At 41.6% G+C, this 16,402-nt stretch overlaps 1 protein-coding gene across 2 annotated transcripts in view; it reads left to right on the forward strand.

The window, feature by feature from the left end:
• The window catches only part of LOC124711778 (alpha-tocopherol transfer protein-like), a 160,648-nt gene that overhangs the window by 39,525 nt on the left and 104,721 nt on the right, over nucleotides 1-16,402 (forward strand). Inside the window, exon 1 of one of the 2 annotated variants that reach the window (XM_047241995.1) lies at nucleotides 15,961-16,068. The exons of the other annotated variant lie outside the window; for it this stretch is intronic. The gene's annotated coding sequence lies outside the window, so the exon portion shown is untranslated. Of the gene's footprint in view, nucleotides 1-15,960; nucleotides 16,069-16,402 lie in introns of those variants that run through there. 2 annotated transcript variants of the gene reach the window in all.

A 16,402-nucleotide genomic window follows, 5' to 3' on the forward strand; every position in this document is an offset into this window, starting at 1 on the left:
TAGCGAAAGCTCTGCGAGAAGAATGACGGTCACATGTCTGCCTATGGGCTCGGAACTATGTGATGCTCTCGTTGAGGTCATTTCGATAGAGATACATTGGAGTAAGTATTGTCATCTTACAACGCACGCTCTCGGAGTCTGAAAATAAAGTTGTCTGTTGCGCATAACGTCTGTCTCGTGTCGTCTTATACTGGCAACTGAAGAACATCTTTGTAACGCTTACGAATCGAACCCGCGACGAAACATTCCGCTCTTCTTGGATTTTCCTCTTTCCTGTTAATAATATGTGTAAGAGTCCCAGACATGAACCGTATTATTGAATCAATCCGCTTTGCAAGCCGTTTATTTCACGAATGAATTATGTTTTTTAAAGATTTTTTTCACCGTATCTAAGCGTAGCATCTCTTCTTCCAGAACAACTTTCTCTCTCTCTCTCTCTCTCTCTCTCTCTCTCTCTCTACCACACACACACACACACACACACACACACACACACACACACACACACACAGCATAATGCCATCGTGTTCGACTAACACTGCGAAATTAAGATCAAGATGACGACCCTTTGAAGATAAGGGATTAGGCCGGAGAAAGAAAAGGGAGGAGGCTTAATCGGTCACCTGCCAGTTATTCCAGTAATCGTCGATCCTCTGCCAGTCTTCCTACATTTCTGTTCCCAGAAATCCTGAAGGCAGACGTTGACTATGGATATTCTATCACAGACATAGTCCCTTTGACTGTTCAGAGATGTCACTAAAACCGCCCAAAGATGTAAACAACCATGCATGAGCAGTGCCTATGAGATGGAGGGGTCCGACAACCAATCAGTTCCAGTCATTCCAACAGGAAGGAGGTACATGGCTCGTTTTGTCTGTAGTTCAACCTTGGCTAGACGGTCAATACCGCGGTTCGATCGTATCTGCATTGTTACTTTGTGGCAGAAAGGGCTCTCAACAAGGGAAGTGTCCAGGTGTCTCGGAGTGAACCAAAGCGATGTTGTTCGGACATGGAGGAGATACAGAGAGACAAATGGCTCTGAGCACTATGGGACTTAACATCTGAGGTCATCAGTCCCATACAGAAAGGCGGGCAATGCCTCGCTAAGCCGCCCAAGGCTATTAATGCAGTGGATGACCGCTACCTACGGGTTACGGCTCGGAGGACCCCTGACAGCAACCCCACCATGTTGAATAATGCTTTTCGTGCAGGCGCAGGACGTCGTGGTACGACTCAAACTGTGCGCAATAGGCTGCATGATGCTCAACTTCACTCCCGACGTCCATGGCGAGGTCCATCTTTGCGACCACAACACCATGCAGAGCGATACAGATAGGCCCAACAACATGACGAATTGACCGCTCAGGATTGGCATCACGTTCTCTTCACCGATAAGTGTCGCAAATGTCTTCAACCAGACAATCATCGGAGACTTGTTTGGAGGCAACCCGTTCAGGCTGGGTGCCTTAGACACACTGTTCAGCGAGTGCAACAACGTGCAGTTTCCTTGGTGTTTTGGGGTGGCATTATGTGGGGCCGACGTACGCCGGTGTTGGTCATGGAAGACGCCGTAACGGCTGTACGATGCGTGAATGCCATCCTTCGTCTGATAGTGCAACCATATTTGCTGCATATTGGCGAGGCATTCGTTTTCATGGACGACAATTCGGGCCTCCATCGTGCACATCTTGTGAATGACTTTCTTGAGGATAACGACATCGCTCGACTAGAGTGGCCAGCATGTTGTCCAGACATGAACCCTATCGGACATTCCTGGGATAGATTGAAAAGGGCTGTTTATGGACGAAGTGACTCACCAATCACTTTGAGGGATCTGCGCCGAATCGCCGTTGAGGGGTGGGACAATCTGGAACAACAGTGCCTTGATGAATTTGTGGACAGTATGCCACGACGTATCAGGCATGCATCAATGCAAGAGTACTGGGTATTAGAGGTACCGGTGTGTACAGCAATCTGGACTACCACTTCTGAAGTTCTAGCTGTTTGGTGGTACAACATGCAATGTGTGGTTTTCATGAGCAATAAAACGGACGGAAATGATGTTTATGTTAATCTCTACTCCAATATTCTGTACATGTTCCGGAACTCTCGGAACCGAGGTGACGCAAAACTTTTTTTGACGTGTTTGTTATTCTGTCTGAGTTCAGTAGAGAGGTGACAGCAGCGGAGACAGCCAGAAACATTTACGCCATGTGTGAGGATAGTGCCAACTGACAGAGCACGGCAAGAAAGGGGTTTTCTCGTTTTAAGGACGATCGTTTTGACGTTAGTAGCTTTCCATGTTCAGGAATAGCTTCGGAGATTGATGAAGATCGTCTAAACCAGTTAATCCATAATAATCCACGTCAGTGTACTCGAGAACTGGGAAAGGTGTTGAACTGCGATCACTACATTATCGTGCGACATTTTCATGCAATGGGAAGCGTTCAAAAATCGGGTGTAAGGGTACCACATACTCTAAGCCAAATTTACGAAAATCGGTGGGTGGCAATATATGCATGTCCGCTGCTCGTGAACAGTACCGACTATTTCTATTCTGTATCTTGCTAATATAAGGAAAGGAAAGGTACAGCTGAGTCCAAACAAAGCAGCAGCTCCCCGTAAAAAAACCTGGACAGTCACAAAACACAACGTTATGCACCTGGTGTAACAGTGACGGTGTGGTGGGCTATAAATTGCTTCTCCAAGGTGTAACCATCACTGCTGACATTTATTGTCAACAACTAAGACGTCTTGCAGACGCAATCCAATACCAACGACCAGGAAGGCTTCGAGAAGTGATACTACTCCACCATAACACCCATCCCCATACCCCCATTCTGCTAGACTGACAAAAACATTTTACAGGAATTGGGTAAGGCCGTCATTCAATACCGACCTTATTTACCTTATCTTGCGCCCTCAGATTTTCAACGTTTCCGCGCTCTAGCAGACAACTTTCAAGGATGTAAATGCGACCGCAAATGGTTCAACGAGTACTTCGCTTCCAAACCACACGATTTCCACAATCGCGGAATCGAAAAGTCACCTCAGCGTTGGCAGACTGTTGTCAATAGAGACTCAAGTCTCTGTTATGTGTCTGTGTTCCGTTTATTAAACACAGGAGAAACGCTACGAACTTATGCACCAACGAAATATTTTTATGATTCACGAATAAACAGTACTTCTCTGTCACACATTTACAACAGAGAAAGTTAAAATGATAGTTAGCAAATGTGGCAGATTGCTTACAAAATCACATCGACAACTACTTTGCCTGACAGAAAAGTGATTTATCCAAAAAGGCACGAGGAAACTAAATGGAACTTCACGGGTTGAGAAAGTATGTGATGTTATTTCGGTGATTACACAATCTAGTCAAATTTACAAAGAACTTGGTTGTATGAGTCTAGTTATCGTAGTGACGCTGTCGTCTTGCCTGAGTGTGTGCACTGACTCGTTTGGCATTGGCGTGATGAAACCGTCGTGTCGTTTCCTGAGGCAATCTGACCCACAGCTGTTGTAACTGGTCTTTGATATCCTGGATATCGACTCTGAGACAGAGCAGACGTCCAAGCTGGTCCCCACATGTTCCCTGGGTGTCAGCTCTCGGGACCTAGCTGGCCATGGAACTACCTCTGCCCCACGCAGACGATTCATGGAGACACGTGTCAAGTATGTACGAGCATTGTCCTGTTGAAAAATGGCACCACGGAACTAGCGCATGAGAGGTAACACATGAGTACACAGTGTGTCCTTAACGTACCGTTGTGCGTTCAGAGTTCCAACAGTCATTAACATTCGTGACTTGAAGTCATACCTCGTGGCTCCCCACACCATGACACCGGGAGTAACATCACTCAGAATCTCTAAAACATTGTGTAACGTATGTACAACTAATACATATATGTAACGTAGCTACAGCCAATATTGCCTACTCTAATGTCAGGTTGATGGACATTAGTGCAAATGCGTTTTGAATGAGGCTGTCCTCTATTATTGTCGCCTATACGGTCGACAGGTATCTGACCTCTGACGCAATCCGATTGTTGCGTAATCACAATCTGTTTGCGCTCCAGTAGGAGCTGGCATTTTTTCAGCGTGAACAATTTTTCGTTCTAAAGAAATTAATCTATCTTTTACTTTCGCGTTGATGAGCACTTGCCCTTCCTGTACTGTTTCATTTTTAAATAATCAGAACTCTCCATTACATCGAAAACAATATAGTCAACACAATTATTTTCATTGTGAAAGCACTCAGATAACGATAGTAACAATCTGAGGGCGGCTGATGGAAGCGCGATTCTAAGCGTTGTCAGGCGTGGTCTGTCTGTGAGAGTGGAAGTTCTTGCGTCGGTCGAGAACTCGGAGACAGAAAACGTGTCACGCTGCCTTCACGTCGGTGATGGCGTATCTTACCACACTCAAGAGCTAATTTCATTTATATAGCCAGGAGAGATTTAGATGGCTTAACTACGCTGGAAGATGGAATTCAAGGTAAAATTTGCAAGCATAGCACAAAACCAACTTCAGGGCTAGGCTCGTGATTGTTAGTCCGAGTTTGCAATAATCCCACGTTTTGCTTGTCAGTTAAAGAAGCCTCCTTATCCTCCAAATAATAATAATTATTCTCCACATATAATTAATTAATATGCTGTGGTTATTAAGTGTTACATCTACATTTATACTCCGCAAGCCACCCAACGGTGTCTGGCGGAGGGCACTTTACGTGCCACTGTCATTACCTCTCTTTCCTGTTCCAGTCGCGTATGGTTCGCGGGAAGAACGACTGCCGGAAAGCCTCCCGGCGTGCTCGAAACTCTCTAATTTTACATTCGTGATCTCCTCGGGAGTTATAAGTAGGGGGAAGCAATATATTCGATACCTCATCCAGAAACGCACCCTCTCGAAACCTGGACAGCAAGCTACACCGCGATGCAGAGCGCTTCTCTTGCAGAGTCTGCCACTTGAGTTTGCTAAACATCTCCGTAACGCTATTACGCTTACCAAAGAACCCTGTGACGAAACGCGCGGCTCTTCTTTGGATCTTCTCTATCTCCTCTGTCATCCCAACCTGGTACGATACTCAAGTATTAATGTAACTTTGAAATTGAAATAATTTGTTAATCTGGAGCTCAGCCATTATTGATACCTATGTCGCTGTAATTGTCATTGTCATTATTAATACTTGATTATGATGATTCTGAAGTTTTAAATAGACTTACTTTATGAAATTTCTCCTCACAAGTTATTTAGTAGTTAACAGGACCCAAACTGCTGTTCATTAAATTCATTCTTAGTAACAATAACCTTTAGCCGCTGCTGATGCATGCTTCTGCGAATTGCTGTAAACCACATGGAAAAAGGCAGTCATCAAAAGATGTGAGTGCAAAACTTAGGGTGAGAACAGAGACACTGACACACCACAACTTGTCATATACTCTAATCCAGTAAATTCCGTAGCACTGTATCACTTGTAAATTCTTGTTCAAATACGCTGTCAGGCAGCTGTTAGTTTTTCATGTAACGATATGTGGAGGGCTTAAATGACAGTGAAACTGACACACATACAACACGCACACAGTGTTACGCAGGTTAGATTACGATTGCTGACAGCTCAGGTTGCTTATCGAGTCATTTTCACAGAAAACATAGTCATGTGTTTGTTTTAGCCACGTTACATATTTGTTGCATATACGTTACAATTGGCAGAAAGGGACGTCTTCCCATACTCGCCATAGTCGTCGACGATGGTCAGCTGATGTAGTGCAGAACCGAGATTCATCGCCGAACACAATGGGACGCGATTCACTGCCTGTTCATGCTTCCCAGTCACGACACCATTCCAAACGCAAGCGTTTGTACAGCGTTGTTAGCGGCAGTCTACGCAGGGGACGGTACTTCTAGTCCTGCTGATTGATGGCTCAGAATTTGCAGGGTCCGTCACTCTCGGATGGAGGCTGCAGACGTGAAGGCGTTGCGAAGTGTTTGGCATACAGAACGGCGACCCTCCCTTGTGGTTCATCAAATGGTCAAATGGCTCTGAGAACTATGGGACGTATCATCTGAGATCATCAGCCCCTAGACTTAGAACTACTTAAACCGAACTAGCCTAAGAACACGATACACATCCATGCTCGAGGCAGGATTCCAACCTGCGACCGTAGCGGTCGCGCGGTTCCAGACTGAAGCGCCTAGAACCGCTCGGCCACAGCGGCCGGCTCCCGTGTGGTGGTCAGACGTTGTCGACCGCAACCTTAAAGACGCGTATAGTTGCCCTCACATTTCCATGCTGTCCAACATCCGGCCACTGTCACGTCTGAATGCCCTAGGAATCTGTATATTGCACGATCCGACCAGCAGGTCAAATGGAGACCCACAATGGGGCCCTTCAAACTGTGTCAGCTGTTGTTGACGCTGCCTCACAGGAGTAGGCGATTTATCGGTGTACTTCTCAGTGACCACTCAACATTTGACGCTTTTCACGCCCCTCGTTAACCCACCTGGCATGATAACAACACTAAGCTCGAAAAACATTAATGCACTCTTGTGACCGTTCCACCAGTCACAGAGGATTGCAGCTTTAATCATTTACACACCACATAAAATTAGCGAAAAACCAGTCTACACCGCGAAGGTCTCGATATACGTCTTTGATAATGGCTAGCCATCTCACTACGTCTCCATAGCAATGGTGTCCATAGATAGCAAGTCAGGCCGGAAGCCGGCCGGAGTGGCCGAGCGGTTCTAGGCGCTACAGTCTGGAACCGCGCGACCGCTACGGTCGCAGGTTCGAAACCTGCCTCGGGCATGGATATGTGTGATGTCCTTAGGTTAGTTAGGTTTAAGTAGTCCTAAGTTCAAGGGGACTGATGACCTCAGAAGTTAAGTCCCATAGTCCAAATGGCTCTGAGCACTATGGGACTTAACAGCTGTGGTCATCAGTCCCCTAGAACTTAGAACTACTTAAACCTAACTAACCTAAGGACATCACACACATCCATGCCCGAGGCAGGATTCGAACCTGCGACTGTAGCAGTCGCGCGGTTCCGGACTGCGCGCCTAGAACCGAGTCCCATAGTGCTCAGAGCCATTTGAACCATTTGAATCAGGCCAGAAGATTGCGCCGGTGCTGCACTAAATTTTGTGTTGTAATTACAGCATAATTATCATAGATTATCATAAATCCATAGATTATCATAAAATCATTTGTTTATACACACATTCTACTGATTAAATAGCCGCTGCTATGGATATTTTGTACCAGTTAAATAAATTATTTTCGCCAGTAGGTATTACAAGAAATAAGAGAAATAACTTTTAAATGCTCTTATTACAGTTCCCATTTTTAACAATTTTTTCTGCCCTGTAGGCACTACTTTCTATAATTATTCCCTTTTAGATAAACTGTATCTTCAGATGATACGTAATTTATGTAATCGTTCCTCACTAGCTGACGTTGACGTCATACAGCACAGACACGCCCTCACTAGACCTATATAACGCAATGCTGCCTAGCCAACAGCACGGTTTCAGCGACTGTGGTCTACTGACTGCTCTGGAAATCGTCAGCTTCAGCAGATAAGTAGTGACTCTTCGACTTTAATAGCTATAAATTACTCTGTTTTGATTACAATGGAATGAATACCCATAGCTGCATACAGCCGTTGATACAAGTCAACGGGGACAGTTGAAAATGTGTACCCTGACCGGGACTCGCACCCGGGATCTCCTGCTTACATGGCAGACGCTCTATCCATCTGAGCCACCGAGTGCACAGAGGATAGTGTGACTGCAGGGACTTATCTCTCGCGCGCCTCCCGTGACACCCACATTCTTAACTTATTGTCCCGCACTATATTCATAGTGCCTCTGCCCATTATACTCATTACTCGCGGCTTTTTGCCGATTCCCGTAAGAGTTCGGGCACTATTTGTGCATCCGCACAGAAGATGGTCAAATGGCCGGTGAGCCTTATATATATTAAGTCACTGACTTCTTAACTAGCACGTTTTCTATCTTTCATAGTGCTATTCTGGTCTAAGACTAGGCCGAAACCGGTCATTTTAAACAAAATATCCATCACTATCTCGACTGTTTTTCACTAATTTTATACATCTTTCAAGAGAGCTGTTTCCCGAAAAAGTTACCAAAATGTTTGATTTACATATCAGTCTATGGAGTGTACGTGGACGAAGTTTCGCTGACATGTCTTTCGCGTGCTCCAAGGTTTTTGTCAGCCAGTGCGTAATTTAATTTTCAGTGTTAGTTACGTTTGACTCCGTGTTTGTACACATGTTGATAAGTAATATGTAAAATTCATCATAAAGGAAGATAAAGGTAAGAAGAAGTGAAAGATAAAATGGCTCTACACAACAGTTTCATATTAAAAAAAATGGCTCTGAGCATTTTGGACTTAACTTCTGAGGTCATCAGTCCCCTAGAACTTAGAACTACTTAAACCTAACTAACCTAAGGACATCACACACATCCATGCCCGAGGCAGGATTCGAACCAGCGACCGTAGCAGCAGCGCGGTTCTGGACTGAAGCGCCTAGAACCGCTCGGCCACACTGGCCGGCTAGTTTCATATTAAGATTCGTCTTCGGAATGAAGAGCACATCAATAAGAAGAGCAGTGTGGCTCGCTCTACGGCTGATTCAGAGCTACTTAGTGTCAAAAAAGGAAAATTGTGGATTAACGTACCGTCGACAATAAAGTCTTTAGAGATGGAAAGCAAACTTGGATTGCGAAAGGAAACCGGCTTTGTCCTTTGCGAAGGATTCGTCAAGAGAGCTGCATCAAGCGATTCAGTGAATACACTGATGAAATCCGAATCTGGGTGGTCAGATTGTGATTTAAAACGGCGTCCACACGAGTTCGAATCCAGTATGAGCCCTTACCTGTAAAATAGTGTAAGCTTTCGTCAAAATGTGCCATGTGCAATGATTTCGTCGTCTTTCAGTCCTCTGCTCATTATAAGCAGGGAATACTCTTTTCCATAAAGAAGGCACAGATCTGGTTCAGGTAAAATCCTGCAGTTCGTTCTCAGTGATTTTCCATTCTGTTTTCTTTTTCTTTCCGATTATTTGTAACTGTTAGGAGCTAGCATAGAAAGAGAGCACGTTAAATTTATCGAGGTTCAAGGAGAGTGTGTTATAAGCAAACTCGATTTCAAATTCAAAAATTCTTTAAATGTTACAGAACCATTCTCCGAATATGGGCACAACTGTGGAGCCGGTCGATTCCATTATGTCTCTATATCGATGAAAGGTGTACTTCGGAAAACAAGTGAAAAGCTGTCAATATATGTAGGTTTAACCACAGATCGCGCTCTTAGTCGCCACATTGTGATTCCTTGTTTGCTAACTGTACAGAGATATCTCTAACAAAATTTCGTCTCGTAAGTGTAGAAAACTGACGTCAAAGAGGGACAGTTTGGTAATAATATAAATATATGTGCAGGTGCCTTTATTCAGTACTGCTAAGCTGTGCTGCCCAGTTAGTGAAAAAGAAGTCCCAATGATTTTCCTGGAATTTTGAATTTTCCTTTAGAATATTCGAGTTCGAGAGTTCGATTCCCGGTCTAGGTTTATTCATTGTTGTTTTTTTCTCTAATTTTGATCTCTTCAATAATACTGCAGACTACAGTTTCTTATACGTTATCCTACAACTACAATGTTTTTAATATTAAAAATAACAACTATTGGTGGGATACGTCAGAAATATTCATGAAGAGAATAATCAGTTGAAATTACCTGTCATAGAGAAGACATAACAGCAAAACGTATCAGTGTGGAGGCGTTAAACATGCATAACACATTTAGGAAGAGCAGCTAGTTGAACCGAAAAACGTAATTATTCGTTTTATTACGATGACAGCAAAAATAGCAACAGAGTCTGGTAATCACCTTTGATGTGAGTTGCTAGCCGTACTGGTAACGAAATGGGCGTACACTTCAGAAACCATTAAGTAAAAGTGTGAGGGTGCTCAACCCGGCATCTATAGATCATTTCAAAGAAAGTTTAGGAAATGTAAACTGGGAAGATGTATATAATGAGCCAAATGCTAATGATAAATGCAGCATATTTCTCGATAAATTTATATCCCTTTTTGAACATTGTTTTCCAAAGAAAATTACTAAATGTAACACCACAAACTTTTCAAAGAGACCTTGGATTACTACAGGTATTAAATTGTCTACAGAAAGAAAAAGAAAACTGTATGAGACAGCAAGAACTAGTAAGGATCCAGAAGTAGGTTTACACTATAAAAATTATTGTAACATACTGAGAAAAGTTGTAAGGAAATCAAGAAATATGTATGTTAGAAAAGAAATTAACAACTCCAGCAATAAAATCAAATCAATATGGAATGTTGTTAGAATGGGGACAGGAAAAGTAACCACTGGGGTAGGTAGTACTACTGATAAAGAGAATGAGTCCATCTTAACCAGCAGTACACAGGAAGCATATGTATTTAAGAATCACTTCTTAAGTGTAGGAGAAAAATTGGTGAGAATAGTTCAAAAGAAAAAGCCAGGCAGTACATGGAGGAGTCAGTTTTGAAAAATTTTAGTCAGATTAAGTTTCATCTAACAACCTCTTGTGAAATAAGGAAAATTATTAAATCTTTGAAAAATAAATGTTCTGTTGGAGTAGATGACATCTCTAACAAGTTATTAAAACAATGTGGAACAATTACAGCTGATGTTTTGAGTCACATATGTAATGCATCACTGACTCAGGGTATACTTCCAGACAGGTTAAAATATGCCATTGTCAGGCCTCTCTACAAAAATGGGGGAAACCACAGATGTCAATAATTATCGGCCGCCGGTCGCTGGTGGCCGAGCGGTTCTAGGCGCTTCAGTCTGGAACCGCGCGACCGCTACGGTCGCTGGTTGGGATCCTGCCTCGGGCATGGATGTGTGTGATGTCCTTAGGTTAGTTAGGTTTAAGTAGTTCTAAGTTCTAGGGGCCTAATGACCTGAGATGTTAAGTCCCATGGTGCTCAGAGCCATTTGAAATTTTTGAATTATCGGCCAGTATCTTTGCTTACAGCATTTTCAAAAATCTTTGAGAAAGTAATGTACTCAAGAGTGGTTGGCCATCTCAACAGTAATGGGATACTTAGTAAATCACAGTTCGGATTTCAGAAATGCTGTTCCACTGAGACAGCAATATACAGTTTCACTTTCCACATAATAGAGTCTTTAAATAGTAAAATGTCACCAGTAGGAATATTCTGTGACTTATCCAAAGCATTTGATTGTGTGAAACATTACATTATGTTAGAGAAATTACAATTCTATGGTATAAATGGAACAACATAAGAGTGGTTTAAGTCATATCTACAGAACGGGAAGCAAACAGTCTCTTTATATGCTTCAAGTGATTCAAAGGAGTTTGCCACTTCATCTAACTGGGGTGAAATTACATTAGGTGTTCCACAAGAATCGACCATGGGTCCCCTCCTGTTCTTAATATATGTCAATAACCTCTCTTCTTATGGGAAACAAGATGCTGAACTGACACTATTTGCTGATGATACAAGCATAATTATTAAACCAGTAAAAGAAAGTTCGATAGAAAATGATACAAATAAGGTCTTTGGAAGAGTTATTAAATGGTTTTCTGCAAATGGGCTTGCTCTGAACTTTGAAAAAACACAGTACATCTAATTTTCTGCTAAGTATAATTCCTTCAATAAACATAACACATAAAAAGAAGTCAATAGCCAGGGTAGAGCATACTAAGTTTTTGGGTGTACATATAGATGAGAATCTTAACCGGAAAAGTCATATTTTGGATCTCCTAAAGCGACTAGGTTCAGCAACTGTTTAAGAGGTTATGAATTCTTACAACTGCTTCACAGTACATTTACTCAGTAATGGAATTTTTTCTCAACAACATGGACCAGTTTAAAATCAACAGCGACATTCAAGATTACAATACCAGCAAAAAGAAAGACCTACACTATACTTTACTTAACCTATATTTGGCACAGAAAGGGGTAAAATATGCTGCTATAAAACTTTTTGATAAATTACCAGATGAAATAAAATGTCTGACAGACAGCAGTAATAGTTTCAAAAACAAATTGAAATCATACCACCTTGACAACTCCTTCTATACCATAGATGAATCCTTGAATATGAGTAAATGAATCTGGAGATATAATATATGCATTTTGTGCAATTTAAGGGAATGAGATAGATAATAGAAATATTTAGGTATAACACTATAAAGTAAAAAAAAACTTGTTTCTTGTGCGCATTTCTTGCGCATTTGACGCGTTCCACAACATAACCGTTTTTTCCGTGCTATTGATCAATGGAACACGTAACTAACTAACTAACTAACTGCATTAAAGAAACGTAGTAGACATGATATTCGGCACCAGTCTGTTGAATTAATGAGAAGAATGCATAGCGCAAACTACTTTCGAATGCAGCTGAGGAAACAATATGAAACAATACATGTAGATGACGTTATTTGCATAGTTAAAGGGGAATTACCTAGGATAAAAGAAACAGGGATGGACGAAGAAAGAGAGAGCTGGAGTCGGCATTTTTTTTTTAATTTTGGAGAAAGAACGTAGCTGAACAACAGGGAAACAGTTCTGACAATGGACTAGAAAACATGGCCGGTTTCATCACATGAAAGATAACAGAGCAGACATTTTAAGTCAAAATACGTCTTTAAAAGTGGAATACTATCAACAGGTATTGTTTTCTCATTTCAGTGTTAGGATTAAATTATTGCATGTGTTTCCTATAAGACCTGCTGTAATTGCTGAACAAGTATTAAGAAGACAAATACAATCACACAGTCTAAAATACCAAAAAAATGCATTAGTAGGACCCTTAATTTGGTAGAACAACTGGAGATATACCTCCAAAAAACCAAAAAAACCACAATCTATGTTAAATGAACAAACAGATTTCGCAAGCCAGTTATTTCAGTAATTTTGAAGACCTATTCTAACAAGTTATTCCCCGCGTATGTCCAGTGTTTAATAATTAGGTCTTTAATCGCACCATGTATAAAAACATCTGTGAAGCGTTTACAAACATTTGTATTTAACTGTGGCTCTTGAGTGAAGTGATATGTACGAACAGCATGGAAAAAAGAATGTGTGATGGTACTAAAACGCTAAAGACGCTTTTCTTGGATCATGTGGTGAATTTACACAGTTCATCTTTTCCACTATTCCGAACATATTTTCTTCGTTTGACTTACGTAATCCATAATCTAACATCAAACCTTTTCATGACAGGTATATGCATTTTACCTGTTTCAAGGGAATAAATAAAGCATGTATTATGGCAAACTACACCTGAAGGTGGACGCACACAGCCGAAATGCATCGTGTACTTAATAAAACATGAAAAGTTGTGACTGAAGACGTTTTTTAATTCATATTTCCAGAGAATCAAGAAACTGTGAAATAAAGTTAAGTTCGTGAGCTACATAATTTTGAGTCTTCTGCAGGCGTAAAGCAGTACCTGAGTCGTTGGCTTAAAATGTATCTTATAACGAAATAGAAGTAAAGAAGGGAAGGAAATCCACTAACAAGCAGAGTGAACGTCTTGTCACTCTATCATTCTCTTCATGACCGCGTCGTCGTAGTTCGTCGGAGGTTGGCTAAAATATTATTAACACTCAGTCCACTTAATTAAAGCGATACAGAAGACTCGTCTCACTTGGATTAGGCATGCCCGTATATGACAGTGCAAACTTAAAAAGTTTTGAAAGAGAGTTTTGTATGTGGGATAGTTTTGCAGTTTGTGATCCTCTCGAGCAACACTGAATATAGAGTCCTCTAGAATGGGTGATTTGTCAACTTCGACGAAGTGCACAAGGTGTCCCATTAGTCACGTGCAGTTGTGCTTTTCACTTCGGTAACTGTTCCAGGCGGGTTAAGGGGAGTCATTCACCTTTACGGTGGTCGCAACGCTTCTGTTCAGTAAAGATAGCTTTTTAAGGATACTTTTCCAGATTCTTTCTTTATTGCAGCAAAAAGGTAGTGTGGTGAGTATAGCTTGGTGGTACTGAATTGATACACTTGCAAGCCAAGAGACTACACTGTCCATTTTTACTAAAAATATGCATGAGACCAAATTGCAGTAAAGAAATTTTTGTACCGTTCTTATGCAAGGAATCGGGCTGTGGCATCCGAGAGCGCTAATTCGTGTTCGCTTTGGTTGAGTCGTCAGTCTTCTGACTAGTTTGATGCCACTCGCCACGAATAACTCCCCAGCGTCAACCGTTTCATCTCGGAGTAACACTTGCAACCTACGTCCTCAATTATTTTCTGGTTGTTCCAACTCTGTCTTCCACTGTAGCTTAACACTCTATACCTCCCTTTAGGGCAATGGAGTTTTCTCCCTGATGGCTCAGCACGTATCCTACCATCCTACACGTTCTCTTTTTTTGTGTTTTCCATATATCTCTTTCTTCGCAGATTCTACGGAGAACGTCATTCCTTACCTTACCAGTCCATGTAATTTTCGACAATTTTCTGTAACAACACACCTCAAATGCTTAGATTTTCTTCCGTTCCGATATCCCCACAGTCCATTATTCAATACCATACAATGCTGTGGTACAAACGTACATTCTCAGAAATTTCTTCCTCAATCATAGCCTTAAGTCTACTTCGTCGTCACCAATTTTGATGTTAAGTCTCTCGCTGTCTTCGTTTCCGCTGCTTCTCAATATATACGTATTTCTTCGATTTACTCTTAGTCCATATTCTGTAGTCATTACATCTTTCATTCCATTCAAGAGATCCTGTAATTCTTCTTCATCTTCGCTTAGGAAAGCAATGTCATCAGCGAATCTTATCGTTGATACCCTGTCACTTTAAATTTTAATATCACTCTCGAATCTTCCTTTTATTTCCGTCATTGTCCTCCAAAATCTAGGTTGAACAATACAGATGAAAGGCAACGTCCCTGTCTTACACCGTTTTTAATCCTGCACTTCTTTCTTGGTCTTCCATCTTATGGTTCCCTCTTGATTCTTGTACGTGTTGCATATTACCCGTCTTTCTCTATACCTTACTGCCTATTTTTCTCAAAATTTCAAACATCTTGTATCATTTGACACTGTCGAACGTTTCTTCCAGGTCGACAAATCCTATGAACGTGTCTTGATTTTTATTCAGTGTCGCTTTCATTATCAACCGCAACTCCAAAATTGTATGCCTGGTTCCTTTATCTCTCCTAAAGCAAAACTCATCGCCATCTAACAGATGCTCAATTTTCTTTCCCATTCTTCTGTATATTATTGTTGTCAGCAACTTGAATGCTTGAGTTGCTAAATTTATTGTGCAGTAATTCTCGTACTTTTCGGCTCTTGCTATCTTCAGAATAGTATGGACGGCGTTTTTTCCGCAATTCTGAAGGTATATCGCGTGTCTTACAAATTATACACACAAACCCGAATAGTCGTTTTGTTGCCATTGCCTCCAATGATTTTAGAAATTCCGAGGAAAGTTATCTATCCCTTCTCCCTTATTTGCTCTCTAGTCTTTCAAGCTCTTTTAAATTCTGATCTTCTTTGAATTCCCTTCCCTGTCGACACAACACTGAAACTAAAAGAAAAGTTACCGATTCTCAGGTGCTATAATTCAAAATAAAATTTTAGTTATGAAACAGAGTGAAAATTAGAAAAAACTCTAATGATAAGTTTCTCTTTTTCTGCAAGTGAACGACCGATAACAGTTTTATGGTGCATGTTTTGTTAGACGTGACCAACGTTTGGTAGCGGGACGACTACAGCCCACATCTCACGGAGCCGTTCCAGTTCCTCGTTGACCTAATACCGCTGAGAGGTCGATTCAATGATTTCATCAATACACTGTACGCCTCATGAATAGATAACAAGTTTTAATAGGAGTAAAAGTCATGAAGACATTTCAGCTGTGGCGCCGTGCGCCAGCTCGCTAATGGCAGTCTCAGTCGAGTGGTGTACAAATGCAAGTCCTGCAGTCACTCTATTCCGCTGGTTCAGTGGCATAGTTTCTCATTATAAGCACGACCAACAATCTGCCTGTAGGTAAGTGATGCTACCTAGCCTACTGCAGTGCCTTCTTTGCCTTAGTCCAAGATTGCTCCTATTCTCGCAGAAAAACGAAGGAAGATTAATTGACATTTAACAGAAAAAGCAAGGAAAATTAGGGTTTACCGACTCTTCGACAGCAAGGTCATTAGAGACGGAGCACAAGTTAGAGATGGCGAATGAAGGTGAAGAAAATCGGCCGTACTCTTTTTTAAAGGAACCATCATAACCTTTATTTCAAGCGACCTAGAAAAATTACTGGTAACGTCAGTCTTCATGGCCTGGTGAGGATGTGGTCTTCAGTCCTTCCGGAATGCGATTCGAGTGCTTT

Source organism: Schistocerca piceifrons, chromosome 8 (assembly GCF_021461385.2).
Source record: "Schistocerca piceifrons isolate TAMUIC-IGC-003096 chromosome 8, iqSchPice1.1, whole genome shotgun sequence".
Lineage (NCBI taxonomy): Eukaryota > Metazoa > Arthropoda > Insecta > Orthoptera > Acrididae > Schistocerca > Schistocerca piceifrons.